The sequence below is a fragment of the Oreochromis aureus genome, linkage group 3 (genome assembly GCF_013358895.1).
Source record: "Oreochromis aureus strain Israel breed Guangdong linkage group 3, ZZ_aureus, whole genome shotgun sequence".
In the NCBI taxonomy this organism is placed as follows: domain Eukaryota; kingdom Metazoa; phylum Chordata; class Actinopteri; order Cichliformes; family Cichlidae; genus Oreochromis; species Oreochromis aureus.
Window position 1 is genome coordinate 37,207,909 of NC_052944.1, and position 21,870 is coordinate 37,229,778.

General features: G+C 40.0%; 1 protein-coding gene and 1 non-coding gene across 4 annotated transcripts in view; one reads left to right on the plus strand and one right to left on the minus strand.

Moving 5' to 3' along the window:
• nhsl2 (NHS-like 2) overlaps nt 1-21,870 on the minus strand; it is a 187,398-nt gene that overhangs the window by 133,828 nt on the left and 31,700 nt on the right. The gene's annotated exons all lie outside the window — the stretch shown is intronic.
• Nucleotides 19,243-19,314, plus strand: trnae-uuc. Its single transcript has one exon. It is a non-coding gene; the product is annotated as a tRNA-Glu (tRNA).

The window sequence follows — 21,870 nt, forward strand, 5'->3', positions numbered from 1 at the left end:
AGGCCTTAAGTGTAATTTTTAAGCACTTAAACGATACACTTCATATGACTGTTAAGTTGCTATAATTATCTCTTAAACATATTACATCTCCTTGACCTTTTTATATCAATCTTGACATAATACACTGCCTGTTTGAGTCACATTGATTCATTTAAATTTTGTGGGTTTTTGTTCCACACATTAAATACATATTTACTTACTTCACAACTGAATGCCTCAGATGTGAATATTATCATAACTGCTTTCCACCTGAGCGGGCTTTAGTGCGTGCAGGTAAACGGAGGAACACAACAAAAATGTCTTCCAACAATTTTTCAGTTTATTCATAAACAGATGCTAAATAAGAAGCAGAAGCAGAGGTTTCATACTTTTCAGGACAAAGACACAATTTTTGCAGTTTTTCCTGTGCACACCAAAACTAGCAGATTTTAAATTAAGCAAACACTATGTGATTAAAGTGCAGACTTTGAGAATTGAAACAAAGGGTTTTACATGTGTGGTTTTAGCTATACATGTCCGTACCATAATGCTGCCTCCACGATGTTTGACAGATGATCTGATACTCTTTATTTTGTTAACTTCAGCCTGATAACTTCCTTCACTTGCACTGACATCTCTTTGGGACTCGCATGTAGAAGCACAGTGAAAAACTTTAATTACAATGATAGTTTGGACACTTTGAATGAACTTCAGATTTGATGTCTGCTTCATTTATTGATCAATAAGGGAACAGGCCTCACCTGCTCATGAAACTACTCATCAGTTCACTTTGATGGGGGATTATGTATAAAAATCTCTCTTACAAAGCCTGGTTCTGCCAGACGTTTCTTCCTGTTAAAAGGGAGTTTTTCCTTCCCACTGTCGCCAAAGTGCTTGCTCATAGGGGGTCATATGATTGTGATTTGGCGCTGCATAAATATATAAATACATTAAGTAAAAATGTCAGTAAACATTTAAATCAGTACTTGAGTTGAACTCCTTGCAGTGAAGCTGGAAGTCTGCACTTTAGACATATGTTGATTGATTGCTCTAATTTGTCCCATATTAGCTGTGAAATATCTGAAAAATGCTTAAGTCAATATAAATGCCATTTTAAACATTTTTATGTGACATTTTTCCTTTAAAAGGGTTTTGCACATATGAAGCCCAAACACTTACTGATGTCATTTATTTTTCATTTTTAAGGGTTTGTTGAGATATTTTTTCCAACTTGAACTTTGATATTTGACTTAAGTGACTGTTTCAATGAACTTAACTTTTTATTATAGAAACACATCAAACAGTGGAATTTCTTCTACTTCTTTTATTTTATGTCAACTATTTGATTTTCATTTTTCAATTTCCTCTCAGTCATCTGTCTCTGTCCTCTTGGTATTTATCCTTGTCTTCCCTTTGTAGTGCAAGTGACTAGTTCTCAAACAATGTCACATGATGCCACACCTGGTTTAATAAGACACCAGTGAAAGAAAATTACACGGGGTCTCTGCGTCACCTTCCTGTTGCAGGAGCTGCTCCCTGACAATAGTGAGTGGATTAAGGAGGTTGAAGGTGACAGGCGTAGGAGGGGTGGTGAAAGAAGAGAGGTTTTCAAATCTTCCTCTTGTTATTAGAGCTGCATTCCTCTGTGCCTTACAGGCTTACATGCATGTGTGCACACAAATAAAACCCTCACTTCATCCACCTCATTTCACAGCCTGTTTGTATGAAACCTGGAACAGGAGACATGAATAAGGAAAAATGCAGATATGATAGGCAGTCAAATTTTTTCATGTGTTGGATGATGAAAAGCAGCTGTCCAGTCCAATCCACCAGCAAATTTGCGATTCAAACCGCAGTTGCTGCTGTCTTTCTATTTGGTTTCTCCACAGTGTGACAATAACAATCCCAGTCCTCCCTCCTTCCCACTGCAGCACGAGGGGTGGGCACGAGAAAATGAGATCTGACATGTTTAAGTTAAAACAGATGAGAGTAGGAAGACAAAAAAAGGAAGGGTGGATGGAGGGGAAACGAGAGTGGGAGATACAAGTTAACAAGCCATTACAGCAGCTTCTGTATGTACATGTTTGGTTCAGACGTGACTCGAGAGTCGAGGAAAACAGAGTGATGGAGATGGATTGAGAAAAGGGGCACTGGTTGTTTTCTTCAGAAGAAGACGGGGAGTAAGACGAATAAATCAAGCAGACTTTACACATCTGTGCATCATATTTGAACATGATTATGGCTCCATTGTAAAATACAGTTTCAGTCATTGTTTATTTTACACAAAAATATAGTGAAAACATAATAAACTTCCATCACAGGGTATCAGCCCATCCTATTCGAAATGGATTTTTGAAAAGCATGGACTCCCCAAAGTTGTGTTTTTTTGGTTAGGTAACATAAGGCCACAGATAGCTGTGGTGCTTAAGTTGAATTGGCCAGTGCTCAATATACATAAATGACAGCAGAAGCCCTGAAATCTATATTGAAAACACAGGATTGCATCTTTAATTTCTTCAATGGGAACTTTGTGGGTCTTAAAATGTGGTGGGGTTTTAAATTTGTCATGGCTGAATGTGGGGAGGACCCTAATCCAGCACAATGCTGGCAAAATCTACAAATACAGACAAGTATTACTTAGGGCAAAACAAAGTAACAGAAACCATAACAGCCCAACCATAAGACCCTGGAGCAAAGACTAACAGAACAATAGTATTTATACACAGAGGGCTGTTTACGAAGACCGGACTATTTATACACGTAGGGTAACAAGACACAGGTAATGACACAAGTAATGACTGTCAGGGCAATCAGGGGAGAAGAACAGGAAGCAAAACTAACACAGGACACAACAAAAAACACATTTAAAATAAAAAGGGGAGTAAACAAATTAAACCAACACAGATATGAACACTAACTGTCAAATATTAGAGGTATTTAATATTTCATCTGAAGACATGTTGTAAGTTTTTAAAGTGTTTCTAAAACCACCTCTAAATATAGTTTAATGAATATAATGAAACATTAAAATCATGTTTAATTTTCATTTTCAGCGACATCTACTAGCCTAGACAAGAAGCATACGACTCCAGTGTACAAAGAAAAGCAGGAAAGCCTGAAGCGCAGATATTCCACACATATCCTGAAGTATAAGATCAGCTCCAAGGCTCAGCTATAAAGACTTTCTTCATCTTTTTTCCCTCCACATGGCCACTAAAACAACCACCTGGAAAAACATGGACACACACCAAAACACATAGGTTTATATGGTTTCTACAATGACGTTAGCAAAGAACAGTTTAGTAGTACCGTCTAAATGCAAAGGTACAACTTGCCATCAGGCTAGATGCATGACTACTTGGGGCCTCCCAGGCCAGTGGGTCAGGGGACAAGGGCTTACAAACTTTAAACCACGACAGTGGCAATGTGCAGCGATAGCAGGAGAAAATTCATGTTGGCAATGAAAGAGGAAAAATAAGGAAGGAATAAAACAAGACAGTGGTGACTGGAGAAGGCAGCAGTTAAATATAATGCAGCAGAGAGACACTTGAACTACATAACTCCAATTAGCATCACGTTATTTCTTTATCTGCTTTAACTGTGTAGGTTCTCAGCGATCCAGGTCATGGTAGTGTAAGGAACTTGGGAAAAAGCAACTAGACTTCTTTTTCTCCACCAGATGGTTTTATAACTGAAGAAGCTTCTCAGATGAGAGGTGAAATGAGGTTAAATGTCTTGATGAAGTCCAGTGGCTTTCTGCTTTGACATTAACATTAGTCGACTTAGCTGGCAGAGCAGCTCAGAGTGTCCAGCTGTGATGTGACTGAGTCGAACGCATGCAGATGGGAGTCAGAGCCAGGACACCAGGAGTCAGTCCGTTAGCATAGCAAACGCTCAACCTGGTCATATGTATCGTTACTGAAATAATCAGCCTCGCCCATTTCTACAGTAATCTTTTACTTGTTTTTTGAAAGGCTGTTGGTTGTTGTTGGTATCCGACAATTTAAAACATAATGGTGATGAACTCTAGTTGCAGCGGCCCCCTGTGAGGTTTTTGCGTAGGGCCCTAATAGACTCTAGGCACGCCACTGTCTAAAAGGCAGTCTACTTTCCTTCTGTGTTTAAATTCAACAAGTCAAACCATGGTTGGAAAGAATACACACAAACAAAAAAGGGTAAGGTATTGGAAACACTGAAACAGGAGGAAAATTAAGGATTTGGAGGAAAAAGATGTCTTTGTTTTCTTTAGGTTATCAACTGGGGTTACTGGTAAGTATAACTCAGTAATGTCGGAGTAACAAAAACAGTGCCAAGGTCGGAGCTTGGCATGGATCTGAACTATTTCCACAATTATTAGGTATAAAGTTTTATTTTGGCTTGGAAGGTTTGTCTCACTAGTTTCATTTTCCACCAGCTGTCTTTAATATTTTATGCAATCAATCATTTTTACCCAGTTTTGTTTCCTTTCCTCACACTCTCTCCCTCTCTCCTTCTGGTCTTGTCTCGTTCCCATCTTCGTTCATCCCATTTCTTCCCTTCCTCACTGTCTCTTTTTTGTTTACTTTTTAAACTCCACATAGCTCTTATTTTACTCCTTTTTGTTGTTATTTCACTCCATGGTTTCCTCTTCTGCAGGGAGCCTCGAATAGCTCCTGTCTCTCTCTCTCTCCTTCTCTAAGCCGCAGCCCACTCCCTCCTTCATCATTATCCTCTTCTCCCTGTAAACACTTTAGCTGCCTGGACACACACACACACACACACACACACACACACACACACACACACACACACACACACACACACACACACACATAAGAAAACTGCATATAAACACACACAGCATGCATAAAACTATTAGCGGCACAGCCGACCAACACACACACACACATTACGTGGACATTTTTCCCACACTTTTGCACACACACTCCTGACTCTGTGAGTGTGTTATGGCTTTGCAAAGCTTCATCCCGGAGTAGATAATGAAGCCAGAGAGCAGCCACACTGCCATCCCTAAAAGGAGTGGAAAGAAGGGAGGGAGGAAGAGACCAGCTCCTTTCCTTTCTGTTAGTACCCATTTATCTCCTTTTGTCCCTCAGGCTGCTTGAAGTTGCTGCTTTTTCTTGAAATCTAAAGACTGACAGCAAAAATCTAAAAATCTCGTGTTAATTTAAGCTTTTCAGACTTTTTTGTCTTTTTCTCCCTCCCTGAGAAAATTCCAGTTTGACTGTGAGTCAGGGAGGAAATTGAACCTCTCACCCTGATGCAGTATTCAACAAAGCAATCATCAAAGTCATTTCCTTGAGCTGAGAGATTGAGAGAAACTCAGCCAGAGCGCGTTTGGCTGAGAGAAGCCAGACACTGCTGAATTATTTGCAGTCAGTGCCCATCAATGGTTCAAATCAAATTAAAAGTACGGCTGATCCGGCTCGCCGAGGCCGCCTTTGTGAGGAGCTCCGTTCAGTAACAGTCAACAGGTGGCACAGCATTCATCTTATTCACGCTGCACTCGCTCTGCGGTCTTTGGCGGAGATTTAAAGGAATGCATGTGCAAAATCTCCATCTTCAAGGTAGAAAGACGCCATTCAGTGGAGAAAGTGTTTTTGTTGTTGCCTGTAGTCTCATGTCCAAGACAAAGCTTTGTGTTTTTATTGTGCATTCATGAGCAACCGAAACAACTGGAAAATTAATTTATGACTGAGAAAATTCCAGGGAACACTCCACCTCCTCCTGAAGTTGGAGGAATAGTTTAAAAGGCAGAGAAAGTTTAGATGTGGGTGTAACCTTTGACCTAGGTTAGTCAGGAAAAACATTTATTTGCAATATATTGAGCAACAAAGAACAACAGTGAGTTAAAGGAATCAAATACAGCACATTATCTAAAAATCATTCAACATGTTCCAACTTTAAACGATTTCCACGTTGGGGAATGTGACCATGAGCAAGCATGTGATTGCAAAGGAAGGCTAAAACATGACATTATGCTACCAGGTTTTCACATTTTTAAGCACAGTACTGATGTGCTTTATATTTAGGTCCTTATAAAAAGTATAATAGGCACCACCACTACATACATAATATTTTAATGTAATAGTGGCATTGTTTGGTTACAGGGCCTTGTAACACCGTCACACTGTCTGCAGAGTTCAAACAGGCAGTTTAAGGACGACACGTGCCAAAAACAGAGACTTGATCTTGCAGCTCTCACCCACTGAGACACAAGAGCCACACTCAAAGCGCAAAGCAGGGGGTGAGAAACACAGAGAGGCAGGAAGACGTGACGTAAAACGTGTAACATATTCTGCCTCTATCATACACTCAAACTCAAGTGAGGAAGCTGTGGCAGCTTCATAATAATATCTGAGCTCTAGCGCCCCCGTGTGGCTACAACAAGAACCGACAGCTTTGTTTTGCACTGGATAATTTGACTTTTTTACACATGAGACAAAAATGAAATTAAGGGCCAAGATATGGGCTTGCAAGATAGGTGTGTTAAAAGGGAGATTACACTAATTGTACTAGCAGAAATACAGAATACTGTGACAAAAAGGAGGTATTTAAAGTTAGATTTAATTCTGAAATAACGGAGACAATAAAAAACTTCTCAGTTTAAGAGGAAATAAGTTGAAAAAATAGAGGACAAAAATCAAAAGTTGACACATTTTGACTCTGCTTAGCAAGGTAAGCACATTGCACTGCATACACTGTACACAAGCTGCATGACCATTTAGATATATGACCTGTGGGAAGCTCCAGAACAGCTGTTAGCTGGGCTGCACGTGTCACAGTAACAGAAACGTGCTGTAAATAAAGTTACACTTCACAGGGCCTCCTCGCTGCAGAAGAGAACACCTGTGAGGATGAATATACATGGATAATTTCGCCAAATCCGGAGTTTCCTTGACAGAGGACGTGAGCGGAGGCAGCAGCAGAACGTAAAGAGAGGCGAGGAAGACGTTCTCTGCAGCCAGAACACAATTCAGCTCTGTCTGTCTGAGCTAAATTTAACCGAACTGTGAACTCAGAGCTCCGCTTCAAACTGTCAGCCAACATTGTTCCTTCACCTATTTTGAATTTACACTCAGCTGCTTAATGAGAACAAATGAGGCCTAACTTGACTGCTGGTAAACACGCAGAGCATCTTTAGTCTAGACAAATATAACTCTGTTTATGCATCATCAGGCCAAGATTTGTATTTCTAATCGTTTGAAATGAAATGTTTAAAACTTTGAATTATTCATGGTCTTGGTGAAAAAAGGTGCAGAAATGTGTTTGAATTTACATGGAAGCTGGCTTATTTCTACATTTTTCTGCTGCCGTGTGTGTAAATACCGAAACAATTTAGTGACAAACACAAATGATTTGCTTGTTTTATAGGTACATGGAGTCTTTCTCCTGTGGGCTCCTCCTGGCAGCTTTACACCTTGATGAGCAGACACATTACGAGTCAGATTTATAGCTGAAGTTGAGTTAATAAAAGGATCCCAAGCTGACACAATGTAACACAGAAAACAGCAGCAAACATTCAGCAAAATAAGCTTAAAGTTCATCATTTGAGTGATGAAATTACAGTAAAAACTTTTGGAATACAAAGTTCTCTTCTGAGCTGGGTATGACTTTTATTTCTGATAATGTTATTAGTTTGTAAATTATAGATGTTCACAAGTTGCTGGAAACATTCTTCAGGGGTTTTGGTCCATGTTGACATGACAGCATCACATAGTTGCTGCCAATATGTTGGCTGTACATCTATGATGTGAATCTCTCGTTCCTCGACATCCCAAAGCTGCAAGATTGAGATCTTGTGACTGTGGAGGTTGTTTGAGTACAGTGAACTCACGTTCAAGAACATGCAGCCATCAGAAAGCGGGTACACTGTGCTAACAAAGGGATGAACATGGTCAGCAACAACATGCAGACTGTGTTGTTTAAACGATGATCAGTTCTGCCCAAAATATTCCTCACATTCCTCACACGACTCTGATAAAGATAAGCGGAGCATCCTCTGACCAGCCTGTCTGACACCAACAACCACGCCACATTCAAAGTCACTTAAATCACTTTTCTTGACCATTTCTATATTTCTAAAAACAATGAGTAGCTGCCATATGATTGGCTAAACAGATACTTGCAACAGATGAGTCGGAGATTTGACTATTATAGGTTTATAGTGTTACTTTAAAGGTCTTCATTTCATTCAAAATAAAATCCAAGCAGTGCAGGAGCTGGATAAGGATTAAGCTGCACATAAAAGCTCATTTCCTGGATCCAAAGCAAGACTTCCTGAACTAATCTGACCGCAGCTTCAACTTAAGATCTGCACACACACACACACACACATAGTCCAGTACTGTAAATTCACTGGCATCTTTTTATGACTTCACGCCAACACCACTCTGCTCACAGATTCATGAGTTGCACTAAAAATATATTATGAGGCCCACTTTTTAACAAAGGATACATTTTAAGTCCCACACTTAAAGAATGTTAATTATTTATGGAGAAATTATGGGAAATTAAAATAACTACTTGCAGGCAAGAAAACACTCTATAGCCTGGAGTCAGGTGCCAGCTTTTTTATACTTTTTTAAAAATTCTACTAGAATGTTTCTTTTGAAAAGTATTATTGTTAATGGTCCTAAAGAGAGAAAGCAGAAGGAGAGGGGAAATTCTCAGCAGAGAGTACTGGGAAAGAAAAAAAAGTAGAAACCTGTTTTGTTTCTTGTTTTGATGGTTAGCTTACTAAATGGATGTCATCAGCTATCTGTCCCATGGTTATCACTACAAGACTTCTTCCTTTGCCTATTGGGAGGTCCTTATCACCTCAGTGCATGGTGGCTTTTCCTGCTAAACAGAAGCAGTAATGTGTGGTATGCTTCCACATTAAACTAGCAGCAAAAATAGCAGCTTTACATTTGGAAGCAGGAGGGTTAGCTAACTGTGAACGGGACTTTGACAGCCAGCTTTTGGACTCAACTTTTTTTTAGGGGAAAACTTTAATAATTTTTAATTTGTTTTTTTCTGTTTTCTGTTTGCTTATGTTTTCCTTGTTGTTTGGTTAGGATTAGGAACCAACATGTTTACATTTATTTCTCCTTCACAAGACTAAAGATACCTTAAAAAGTCGTGTATGCTAGCTAGCTTACTACATTTACCATCAAGTTGAAGATTCATATTCTCCGCTCATTTTCGCAAACTTTTTGGTTTGTTTTAGGTAAAAACGTACGTGATTATCAGGAAAGATAATGGTTTGGCTTTAAATAATCATTATTATAACCTACAACGTGTTACAAAGCGTTTGCTAGCTTAGTACAGAAGTACTTCTAGAAGCAGGCCACTCCACCCAGCAAGTCTCTAGTCAGTTATTTTGAAGCATTACTGAAATTAACTTTAATTTTAATGGTCACCAATATGTATGAAATTACCAGTTAAATCTATTAAAACAATATTTTTTTAAAGTTTGGTGACTTTTGTCCAAAATAAGATTTAAAAAGCTTTTACTTTGAAGTTATATTTTTACCACTATCTTTGCTGGAATTCTCAGATAGATTTCAGTTCAGGATTTGATGAATGTTTTGGGTGTTTCTTAAAATACTTCTGATTTATAGTTAGTATTAAAGATAGACATAGCGAGTGGTGTTATAGGTGACCAGTATACTGAAGTCTACTGTAGGGGTTGGGGTCTTACTCTGTCCCAGACCATTTCTTGCATGTCTTTTACTCGTATTCTCATCTCAAATATACTGTTAACTCTTCAATATCCTGTCTAATAATTATTTCTTTGCAAAAGAAAAGATGGATGTAGCAACTTTGATGTCACCCACTAATTTCTTAAGTCTTAAGGTGAGCTTGATGGGGGTTGATATGACTGTGAAAAACACTGCTCATTGTATAAAGGACTGTCAATCACAAGTCCTTAGCCAATGAGAATATTCTTGAAAATCTTTCCATCTGAGACTTGGAATAATCAAAATATACAAAATCTACTCTATAGGACTGGAATTCTCTTTGTAATTGCAACTATTGCTCCCTGGTTGACATAACAAACAATGCAGGTTTAAAGCACTTCTGTGTTGTCTTCATTTTTCAGGCCTAGCTGGTGCTTCTATCCTTTCTACTGTCTGTGCTATGACTACTACAGGAGATTTTACATCCACTTCTTCACAAGACCACTAGAGGTCTTCTGCATAACCTGTGCTGCTCTCTTTCTCTTTGATCAGTGGTTGTTGATCAATGGTCATGAGAATTTGCATAATCACAATGAAGGAACTGACCTCCCAGCCCATTGTTCCTTCAGTGGGCTGGTTTCAGTCATTATGCAAATGTACTGTTTATAAGATTGGGGAAACCTGCAGTCTGCTAAGACTGAAGAAGTCACTTGGATGAGTGAAGAAACGTTTCTCCCACTGAAAACGCTACGTCCAGATGAACAGAATCAACCTTTGGAGATGTGCTGCTCTCTGTTTAACACTGATCACAGTGGATGATAACAACCCATTGAGCTGAGTTAGCAGGTAGAGGAGGGCTTCTACTGCTGATTGGAATGATAAGAGCCAGTGAATGGGCTGATAACATCAGAATCAGGAGGACACGGTAAAGTAAGATAAGATGATTAAAAATGAGGGCCTGGGAGTGAGAGAAGGTGAAAAATGGGGAGGCACAGGCAAAAGCACTGAGAGTTAAATCCTGATATGAGCCACCAGGAAGAATCCTCAATCCACTATATTGATTTCATGTCTCTGAAAGTTCAGTAGATTTATTGTTCCTGTCCCAACAAAGATTCAAATCGCTCTGCTTTTAAATACAAATTCAATGGCTTTGTCCTTTCCCAGTTTAATTTACTGCATTATGGTCATTTCTGGCTGACTTATAACTGTAAATGCCAAATGTCAATTTTGAACATTTACAGGTACAGTGTGTAAATAATTGCAATAGTTGCAGACTGCAGTCAGCTGTGTTCTGTTTTCTTATTCCTTTTAGTTCAAGTGCACAATAGTAGCTATGGTGGGAGCTGTAGTAGAACAACTCTGCCTGCTGTTCAGTGACTGTAGCGTCTCAGTCAGCTGTTTACCTCAGCTGTCAATATGTATCCATGTCTATTTACTCTGGAGGAGGTTGTAAAACTTTTTAAAAGAAGTGTGATACAAATCATCAGTGAAGCTCACTTCTGTCTGATGACAGCAATGAGGTGAGTTGCTGAGGATATTCAGAACTTTTCTCTTGGTTAGCGGCTGCTGTTAGCGGCTGCTAGCCTCTGTTAGCTGCTAGCGGCTGCTGTTAGCGGCTGCTAGCCTCTGTTAGCTGCTATTAGCTGGCGTAAATAAAAGTTTCTTATCTAACAATTTTGGACAGGGACACTTAGTAAATAAACTCTTATACAATATGAGAATATGTATATAATCCTTTTTCAGATTGAAAGTGGGATTTTTAGAAAACTTGACCCTAACATTAGCTGGCATAACATTAGCTTATTACCAGCTACAATGAAAAACACAGAGTGGCCATCTCTTGTGTATTTAACACAATTGTCTCGCGATTTAAAGTTAAGTGTTAATTTAACTCAATTGTTTAAGTTGCTGCCAAAGCAAAACATCTGTGTGCAACCAATGTCCACTCCTGAATTAAGTAAATCTAACATGGCCTTTTTTGAGTGTATTACTGTTGTTGATTTGCCTGGTTGTTGTCAGCTCTCCAGAGATGGGCGGTTTCATGTGTGATTTGAACAAGTTATTTGTGTTGTGATCTTTAAATAAAAGTAACTTATAAGGCATATTACATATGTAGTCAGTCTCTGGCCACAACACCTTTTTTTTTGTAAATTAAATAACCTCAAAAAATGACTAACTGTACCTTTATGGGTGTTTTAATATCACCCTACACTCATTTATGGACAGCAGACAGCTGTGAGAAACATAAAGGGTGGAGATAAAATTATGGTGGGAGTGAAAGTGTTATTTACGATTGGAAAAATTAAAAGAGAAAACAGAAGAAGAGGCACAGCTGACAGAGTGAAATGGGAAAGCAGAGAGGAGGAGGAGAGCATGAGGAATGAAGAGAAACATTAGAGTGGGGGCCTGCACTGCTCTGGTTTTGTTTTTCCGGGTGCTGCGCCAACTTTGCTAAAAGAGTTGTAGAGTAAAATTCCCCTTGAGGCTCAGTGGCTTCCTACTCCTTCCTGAGTAAAATGTGTTGTCAGGCAAAAGTGTCTGGGCTCAGCCAATCAGAAAGCTGCATTTTGGTTGGAACTGCTTGGCAACAGAATTTTGTCCCAGTTAGTTTAAAAATAAAAAGTAAGTCACCAGAGACTGAAATTAACTTTAAAACCAAACATAATTACCTGTGAACGCGCGCACACAGACTGTGCTGTAATAATGTGATTCTGAGGACTGATTTCAGCCTCTGAGGTTGTAGCTGCTAAGTGTGTTTGTGCTCCACCTAAATGCTTCACAAGTATTTTGTGAAAAGATCCAGCAACAAACCTATTTTGCAAATATTTTTAGCAAAGGGCTTCCTGCCGTGATTATATTTTTCATCATCACAATAGAAAATATATATCCTCTTATAGTGTTTGCCTCAAGACTGCCAAAGGTTACCATCAATAATTTTCCTCAGTTTTCACTTATTAAAATTATATATTTTTGCATGGCCTGGTTTAATAAGTGGTGTTATGTATGCTCTAGTCCTGCTTAGAGACTTTAGTGTGACAGTCTGATATTTAAGTGTTTTTCTGTTCGGGAACATTTAAGCAACAAATACCCAACGTTTGTGATACTCAAGCAAATTAACATCATGACCATGAAGCAGTTTCTGATGTTATAACTGCTGCTAAAGTCTTACTAGAAGCAAGAGCCACTCAGTCCAGTTTGGCAACAGCTCTGGACAGTTACTGCTGGTTAATAATATAACTGAATAAGAAGAATCAATATCTTTAAATTCTTTGGACATAGGGACATAAAAATGACATGCATACATGAATCACCCATCAAAAAACCCACTTCTTAAAAAGTTACTTATGCTGGAAATGTGACAGTTTCACAACATTATGGATTTATTCACTGAATCCTCTCAAAGATGCCACACTGCTGCCTTATTCTTAAATTATGGTTCAGCGGTGGCACTTTGGCTGTCCAGTGGGCAGCTTCAAAGTCCCCATTTCCCTGCAGAAGTGTCATTTGTCAATGAGCACAGTGTGAAAAATACATGATACAACCTGTTGTTGGTCTGCCAGCCAGCCCCGGAGAAAAGTTCTAACATACAAAGAGTTGAAGGGAAATCAAGTGTTAAAATACTTACTCCAAGAGTGCAATGACGACTCATCCAGGAGGTCACAAAAGAGCACAGAACAACATCTAAAGAACTCCAGAAAACCACTGCTTTCCAAAAACAACACAAAGTCTTGTCTCACATTTGGTAAAAAAAAACAAACAAAAAAAAACATCCAGATGATTTCCAAGACTTCTGGGAAAATATTCTGTGGACTGATGAGGCCAAAACGGGACTTTTTGGAAGGTTTGAGTCCCGTTACATCTGGAGTAAAACCCACACAGCATTTCATTAATGAACATCAGACCAACAGTCGACCAATGTGGCTGAATTAAGACAATTCCTCAAAGAACAGTGGGTCAAAACTCCTCCACAGCGCTGTAAAAGACTCATTGCCTGTTTTCACAAACAGTTGTTGCTGCCATAACCAGTTATTAGGTTTAGTCGACAGCACTATACATCAAAGATCCTGCCATGACTGGACACAGTTGGATACCTTTGTGCTTAGTTAACATAACTCTACCAAGACAAGTTTCAAAACACGCGTGGTTCAAACACAAATTCACCTGAACCTTCAAAACATGTGATTTGTGTGCTCAGCAGCATCTGCCCAAACTACCTCCCTGTGACCTCACTATGAGGATGTCACACATCATGAACTGGTAAGAAGCACACACAGTTATTTCTAGAGATATTTGACCTGACATGGAGCAGAAAATCTTGTGGCCCAATTTCTGGGGTTACAGCCTTTCCAAACATAAAGGCATCCTCTCTCTGCTTCACGCTGCAGCTGGACGAAGGGAGGGATGACAGAGGAGAGGAAAAGAGAGAGAGATACACTTTAAATCATTTGCATGTGAAATAGACTGGCACTTAGATCAAAAAGTAGGGCTGGAAGGAGGTGCACACACACACATATATATACACGGGTCCAGGCAGTTTGTGTGGGGACAGCAGCAGCCCTGTGTGAGCCGAGGAACATGTGAGGCTGATTACAGAATATCTACTGCTGAGTCTGTCTAGACAGAAAGAAGGAAAGAGGTACGAAGGAGGCCGAAGGAAAGGAGAGCAAATGAGGAAGTAAACAAATGTTTAGGACAAGTGAACAAGTGTAGTAGGAGGGGAAATAAATGAATTAGGGAATGAGCCAGAAGAGAGAAATGAATGCATCAGATAACAGAAATCAGCAGGTGATAAAAGGTACTTGACAAAGAAAGGAAAGGAGGTTCTAAGGAGAGCATAGGAAAAATACTGAAAGGGGTAATCAAGGGGGAAAAAAGAGAAATTTGTGATTGAAGTAATGTAGGAAGGACGAGGGGCTCACGCTCAGCCACCATAAAGGGACTAAAGATGAAAACCAAATCCAACACAAAGCTGGACAGCTCAGCAGAGCCTTTTCATGTCACAACGAGGAGCCCCAACATAAAGCATCGTTTGAAGAGCCCGATACGAATGTCACTGCAGATTCTCCTACAGAGGGGCCGACAAGCTGATGGTGGAGCAGACAGAAAACATAAAGAAGTGTCATGTTCCAAAAGTGTGCTTCAGGCCGTGTGGAGTGCTGAAGGAGGAGCCAAATACAGACGTGTGAAGCCAGATTGTTGAGTTAAAATTAACGTTTTTTAGGATGTAAGCAGGTAATCCAATGAACAAAAGCAAAGACCATGAAGTTCAAAAAACGGAAAGCTCTGAACTACACTGAGAGTTGTTAAATTACTAGAATTACACACTGGGGGGAGTTGGACAGATGCTCTGACAGCGGCTCAACAGACTGGGCGGCATTTTTTCAGTCTTCTGTTTGATTTTTGTCAGCCTGCGTGAACTGTGGCCTCAGTTTCCTGTTCTTAGCTGATACGGTGTGGTCTTCTGCTGCTGTAGCCGAGCTGCTTCAAGGTGTAATGTGTTCTGAATTCAGAGATTCTTTGCAGCACACCTTGACTGCAACAACTGATTATTCGAGTTACTTCTAATTACTCTGCCATTCTCCTCTGACCTCTGGCATCAAACATGACATTTTCTCCCAGAGAACTGCCGCTTTTTCAGACCATTCTCTGTAAACCATAGAGATGGTTCTGTGTGAAAATGTCAGCAGGGGAGCAGTTTCTGAAACACTCAGACCAGCCCGTCTGGCAGCAACAGGGATGCCACATTCAAAGTCACTTAAATCTCCTTTCTTCTACATTTTGATGCTCTTTTTGAACTTCAGCAGCTTGTCTTGACCATGTCTATAATCCTAAATGCACTGAGCTCATTAAATATTTGTGTTGACAAACTGTTCAACAAACAGGTGTACCTAATTAAGTGACCAAGAACTGAATATGCACACACCCTCTTATTTTCTTATCTTAGTGAGGACATCTAATTGACAAAATGCTTTCCCTAGTTGCTTACCCTAACCATCAAAGATGAATGCCTAACCCTAACCCTCAGCCTAAATCAGCCCTAAATCTAACCACAAACTAATTGTAACCCTGTCACTAAAACCACATTTTGAGCCTCAAAAACGCCTTCAAACTCGTGGTGATGGGCATTTTGTCCCAATAAGGGCTGTTGGTACAGTATATATAGTGGCATGTCAATTTTCTGTCTTCACAAAGATGTCTAACCATGGTACACACACACACTTATTGTTTTATATATGTCTTAATATAAAAAGATGTATAGTATGATATGACAACATGCAGTAGTCAGGGTTTGACTTTCAGCTCTCGAGCTTTTCAGCAGAAAATCTAAATATCAACCTCAAATGACCTTCAGCAGAGAGAAAACTGCACCGTCAGAGTGAGCACATAAACAACAGACAAGCACATCATTGTCAGCCAGGCTGGTAATAACAGTCACACACACACACACACACACACACACACACACACACACACACACACACACACACACACACACACACACACACACACACACCACATATACACACAGAAGAAGGAACTTCTGGAAAAGCAGCATTTTCCAAACCTGTCTGGTGAGTTACAGTTTTTAATACTCTGTTGATCTTGGTGTAAACACCAAGTGAATGTCATATGTAACGTACACATACATAAAAAAGTATCCAGTAGTTATTGCACAAACACACATTCTTCAAACTGGAACGCCTGCTGGAAATCGGCACTACTGAAACACACCCACACACACACAAATAGACTAATAGAGAAGCTGATGAATGAAGCTCTCCTTCTCAGAGGGCAGAACACTGTAACGATCTTTCATTCTCAACCACACACCCACCAATCCATCTTTCCTTCTTCCTTCTCTTTAATTTTTGCTTTTACCCAGCATCCCTTAGCCAACTTTCACTTTGTCACTGCTCACTTTCTTTTATTCAGCCTCATCCTAATTTTATCTTCTTATTCTGTCCTTGTTACTTTGCTGCTTTCCTTAGTATTTTGTTAAAGTTTTACTCTACTCTTTTAAGTCCCTTATTTTTCCTGCATGTTTAGTTGTTCCAATTCAGTTAAAATTAAGTGCCAGAGCACACATTAGAGTCAAGTAATGAGACTGACAGCGTGGAAAAGCGCTTGCCTCATTTGGGGATTGAATGGGGTCAAGCTGGAGACTACATGCAATCTGTTTGTAACAATATGGAAATTCATTTGATGAATTGGCAATAATCAAAAATCTGATGCCAGCTGCTGCAAATGATTGCAATGTGTTGGTAATCAGTCTGTTTGTAAATTATGGCTATTTAGATGGACAATCTGTCTGATTGCAGTCAGAACGAGTAGGAACTTAAAACAACTGCTTGGAGATAGGTTGCCTACCATCAGGCAACTTGTGTAATCACATTACAATTGAAAGTAGTCACCCAGAGATCATGGGTATTGCACGCTCAACCTCTGGGTGATGTTTGTCGACACAATTACTTGTAACTTTTCTCAGACCGCAAAAAAGTTATTGCAATCACTGGGAAACCACCGATTTTTCCCACGTTGCTGTTTTATTTTTACTTTGGTGTGATGGAGCTACAGGTTTTTCCTTCATTTCTGAAATTCATGGTGGCAGGAGAATCCCTGATGATCATACATAACCATGGATTAAACTAGAAGCCTGTTATGGCACATTATGCAATTTTCAGTTAATCTCTCCAATCTTCTCGCTCTCCTTTTTATATCTCTCTGTCCTCCCAGTTTCCTTCCTCACAAATTCACTGTTTGTTTTTCTTGTCTTTCGCCTGCCCTCTGTCATCTGCCATCACCTGACAATCTGCAGAAGGCAGCTGAAACACAACACTGCCAAGAAAAAGATAGAAAAAGACAGCAGCAATGGGAGACACAAGTCGAGTGACAGTTTGACCAATGAGATTGAGCTGACAGGTGAAAACGGGGAGATGCACCACAGTGAAAGATGTGAGGAGCGAACGGGGAAATCTGAAGAGTGAAAGCCAGGCGACAGTAACTCATCGGTAGGATGTCAAGAGGTAGATTTATTTGACCCTTGGAGTCTAAAAATGAAACAAAATCAGCATTTCAAAACCCTTTCGACTTGCTACAGAACAAGCTTCTTTAATAATACTTCCAGCCTACTTTTTGAGCTCACGATTTATGCTGCCAAAAAACAAGAAAGCTACTGTATTATTTGTGAATTGGGCCTGTTCTGTAAAACCTAGACGTAATCCTAACAGGACCATAATGAAAATATAGACATAAAAAAAAACAGAAAATGGAGAAACAAAACAAAACAGGGAGAATGTTATTTCCTCTGAGTATGTGAGACAAATACATACAAGTACAGCTGCCTGGGGTGAATGAGAGGCCGATGGAAATCACTCTTATACAAACGAAATCCGCTGACTCAAGTGAAACCCAGCTGAGGGAGATACTTTAATTAGCACAGAGCATGTTTCTCCCACTGCTGAGCAACAGACTGAAGATGAGTCTGTTGGTATCTGGGCCAGGAGCTGCCTGCAGGCTGGAGAAGTTCTCAGTTTCCGGCTGAGTCCAGATGGGAAATCACAGACAGGGAATTTGAACAGAGAAAGATTCCTATCCGAACTGGTCAGTGAGGTTTCCAGGAGCAAGGAACTTTAACTTCTGTTTCACCTGACAGCACACAGACAGTAAAAAAGATAGATGTACCCAGATGTCACCCAGGAAACATAGTCTTTGGATGTTTTGCAGAAACGTGACCATTAACCATAAGATGTTAAGGATCAAGTTTATACAGGCCTAGAGACAAGTCCATGACCAGGTCATAAGCAAAAACATGTATTCCCTGAACATTGGCGAGGAGTTGCTGGACGTTAAAGTCACTTGCTGTGAAAGTTGGTCACGAAAGCCCCAGTCACACAGACCTAGACACCAGCTGGCAACAACTTGCTAATCACAGGGCACTTGTATTTCCCAACTGGCTGGTGAATGGTTGACGGAGGTTCCTGACAGTCACAATGTGAAATTGTTCACAAAGAGGGTCTTGCACCAAAACCCTCCTTGTGAGCCACAGCAGTTTGTTGCCTCAGTTGCCCCTAGTTTGCATGGCAGACGCTAACTTGATCACAAACACTTGCTAACTGTAAAAAGTGCAATAAAACTCAGTAACTCTTTGCCTTCAAAGTGCACCTTTTGAAAACTGTTTGCTGCAATGGTAAGGTTCTTGTTGCGTTCTCAGCTGGTCTAAGATTAAGGCTCCAGTCACTTTAGGGACATGGGTTCAAATACTGCTAGTCCTAGAAGTATTTAAGGAGACCACAAGCCAGTGTACTTCGAGTGTTAGTCCCCAGACCTGATAAATGAAAAGGGCTGCATTTGGCATAAGGTCTTTACCAAATCAAACATGCAAACCATCAAAAATAGGGTTATTTGGACTCACTAAAATCACTTATTCAACTCACAAAATTAAAAAAAATATATTTTGTTAGGTTTTATTTGTGATCCCACCCCTAACTCACTTTTTGGACCCCCAGTGGAGTTTATCAACAGCATTCGAGGCCTACATAAAAAGGCCCTGGATTATTTTTCAGGTTTATGGGTTTATTTATTTTCTATTGTGTCAAGTTCCCATATGGTCTAGCGGTTAGGATTCCTGGTTTTCACCCAGGTGGCCCGGGTTCAACTCCCGGTATGGGAACATGTCATTAAGCATTTCAAATCGGTTGGTGGCTTTCAGGGGACAACTGGGCTTTTGGTACAGCAGACGGAAGCTAACTGCCATTTTACTGCCAGCAATATGCAGCAGTCGGAATAGATGGTCACGAGAGAGAAGTAAGTCTTCCCCAACCACTGCTTTCAACCTCCAGAAACTGTTGAAGGCACTTGAATGGAAAGTCACGCTAAAGTCCCAATCACACAGGTCTAGTGATCACCAAGCAACCACCTTATATCCACTGGTTTGCCAACCAGTTATTTCAGAACTGGTTGGCAAAAACGTCCTTGTGATTGCTATGGTTGCTAAAATATTTGTGGAGTTGTACTTAAATATAAATTATGGACTTTTAAAACACGTTGACTTCACTTTGGCCTTCTCCATTTCCAGTTTGTGTGGCACTTCATCAAGTTTTACTACCATTTGACTAGTAGTTAGCGAGTATTTGTAGACAGATGTGAAAAACTACAGGCAACCATGGCAACTTGTTAGCAACCAAAGCAATCACTAGCAGCTTACTAGTGTGGTGCCTTCTTTTGACAAGTGACAGGCAGCAACCTCCAGGAAGCACTAGGCAACTATTAAGGCAATGAAAATGGTTCCCTAGCAACCAGTGGTTGTGTAATATCCAATATATTCAACAGAATTTAACATCCAGGCATTTATGAAAGAAAGTTAGAAGTTAGCAGTACGTTAGCTAGCTAGTCGATATTTGAATAGATGATATGTTCCTGACACATTACTCAAGAAAAACAGCTTTGCAAAATATTTGGAAGGAAAGCTCAATCCCAGCCACACTTGGTATTACTGAAGCTTGTTGACAAATGATAATTTCCTAACTTTACATCTTCAGAGCTGTGGTTAGGCTACTGTAAACACATTAACACCTATGAGAAGGGGTTAAGATAAGATAAGATAAGATAAGATAAGATAACCTTTATTAGTCCCACAAGTGGAAAATTTGTTTTGCAGCAGAAAGTGGACAGTGCAAAGTTACATAGCAAAAATGAGAAAAACACTGAGTAAGAAAAACACTTGTAAAAAAACACTTGGTAAGTCCTGATACCAAGCTTCATGACCACAGTGAAACCTTAGTCAGCCTGAGGGAATCTTTCCTGAAGCTTTACACTCAGTGTAAAATGACAGTTAAAAAAACATATACTAAGAAAACAAAAAGTGCTAATAAGAAGCTTTAGAGGCTGAGATTGGCATTACATTTAGAGGCAACATGATCTGAATCAATGAAATGTCACATTTATGAACTGCATCAGTCGGCAGGAGGAGATTTGGGCCTACAGTCCACACTAGAGCCCACATTCAGACTTCTGTCAGATTTAAGCACTTGGAATAAAGTTACAAGAAGACTTTGGTTTTAATTAAATAAAAAAGATACTTATCTTCCACAGACTGATTTCTTGCAATCACAATCTGAGCTCAAAAGACACCTATCTCCCTTCTCTCCTCCAGGCAGGGTACAGACAAAAGCTTAATAGAATACGACTTAATGACTGTGTGGTGAATATATGGGACAGTTGAGCTAATTGTCTTTGTCTTTATCTTTCTACTCTTCCTATTTCAGATTGTAAATGATCCAGAAATGTTTCATTTCCAAGCCGGATGTTATCCCAACCCTTGGAACACGACATTATAACTGCTTTACTTTGTCAAACCACTCCTGTACTTACTCAGAGTTACTCATGTAACTAGTTTACTTTCATGTCTCTGTTATTTCCATTTGATCCCACTATCCCAGTCTTTCTTCCCATATGCCGAGTAGGTTTCATAATTTCGTGGATCAATATAATTTTATGCTCGCATCAGAACCAACGAAGTTTATAAATTATGTCTAAATCTGGGCTAATTGGTGGTTATGTAAAAGTGTCCCACGCGATGCAGCTACTGCTGTACCAGCACCCCCACTGCTGTAGCCTTACATGTGAAGTTAATAAGTCTGGTATACTTAGCCGCAAATAATCAACCGTCAAAAACCTACTCCCCTCCCAGCTCATGTTTCTGTTTGGCCCTATCAGAGGAGTAAAATGTGACTCTTTGATACCACAATACTCTGCCAGCAGTCTAAATGTCAGGCCTGTTTCCTTCTAGTCCACTGCCTCCAGCTTCAGACCCCCCAGGCTCAGTGTGTGCTTGTATGTGTGTCTGTGTAGCCCCAGAAAGGGGTGGCGGCTGGAGCCAATACCAGCTGCCATAGGGTGTGAAGCAGGGTATGCCCTGGGCAAGTTCAAATTTAACTCCTGGTATGGGAAAAGGCTTTAGTATTACACATACTTACGGATCAACAAAGGTACTAGTGGAAGCTATTCATGTGCAATGGAGGAATGACTTCAATGCAAATTCGTGGCAGCTAAAACAGTGTCTTAGCACTCCCAAGTTTCTTTGATGGAGCACCCTCTTCACAACCAGTTTCAAGGGGGCTTCAGGACTGCACTATGGGAATATCCTTAAGAGTGGAGATAGCCTTGCACACTCTCCCATGTGGGAGTCAAGCAGTTAGGACTCCTGGTTTTCACTCAGGTGTCCTGG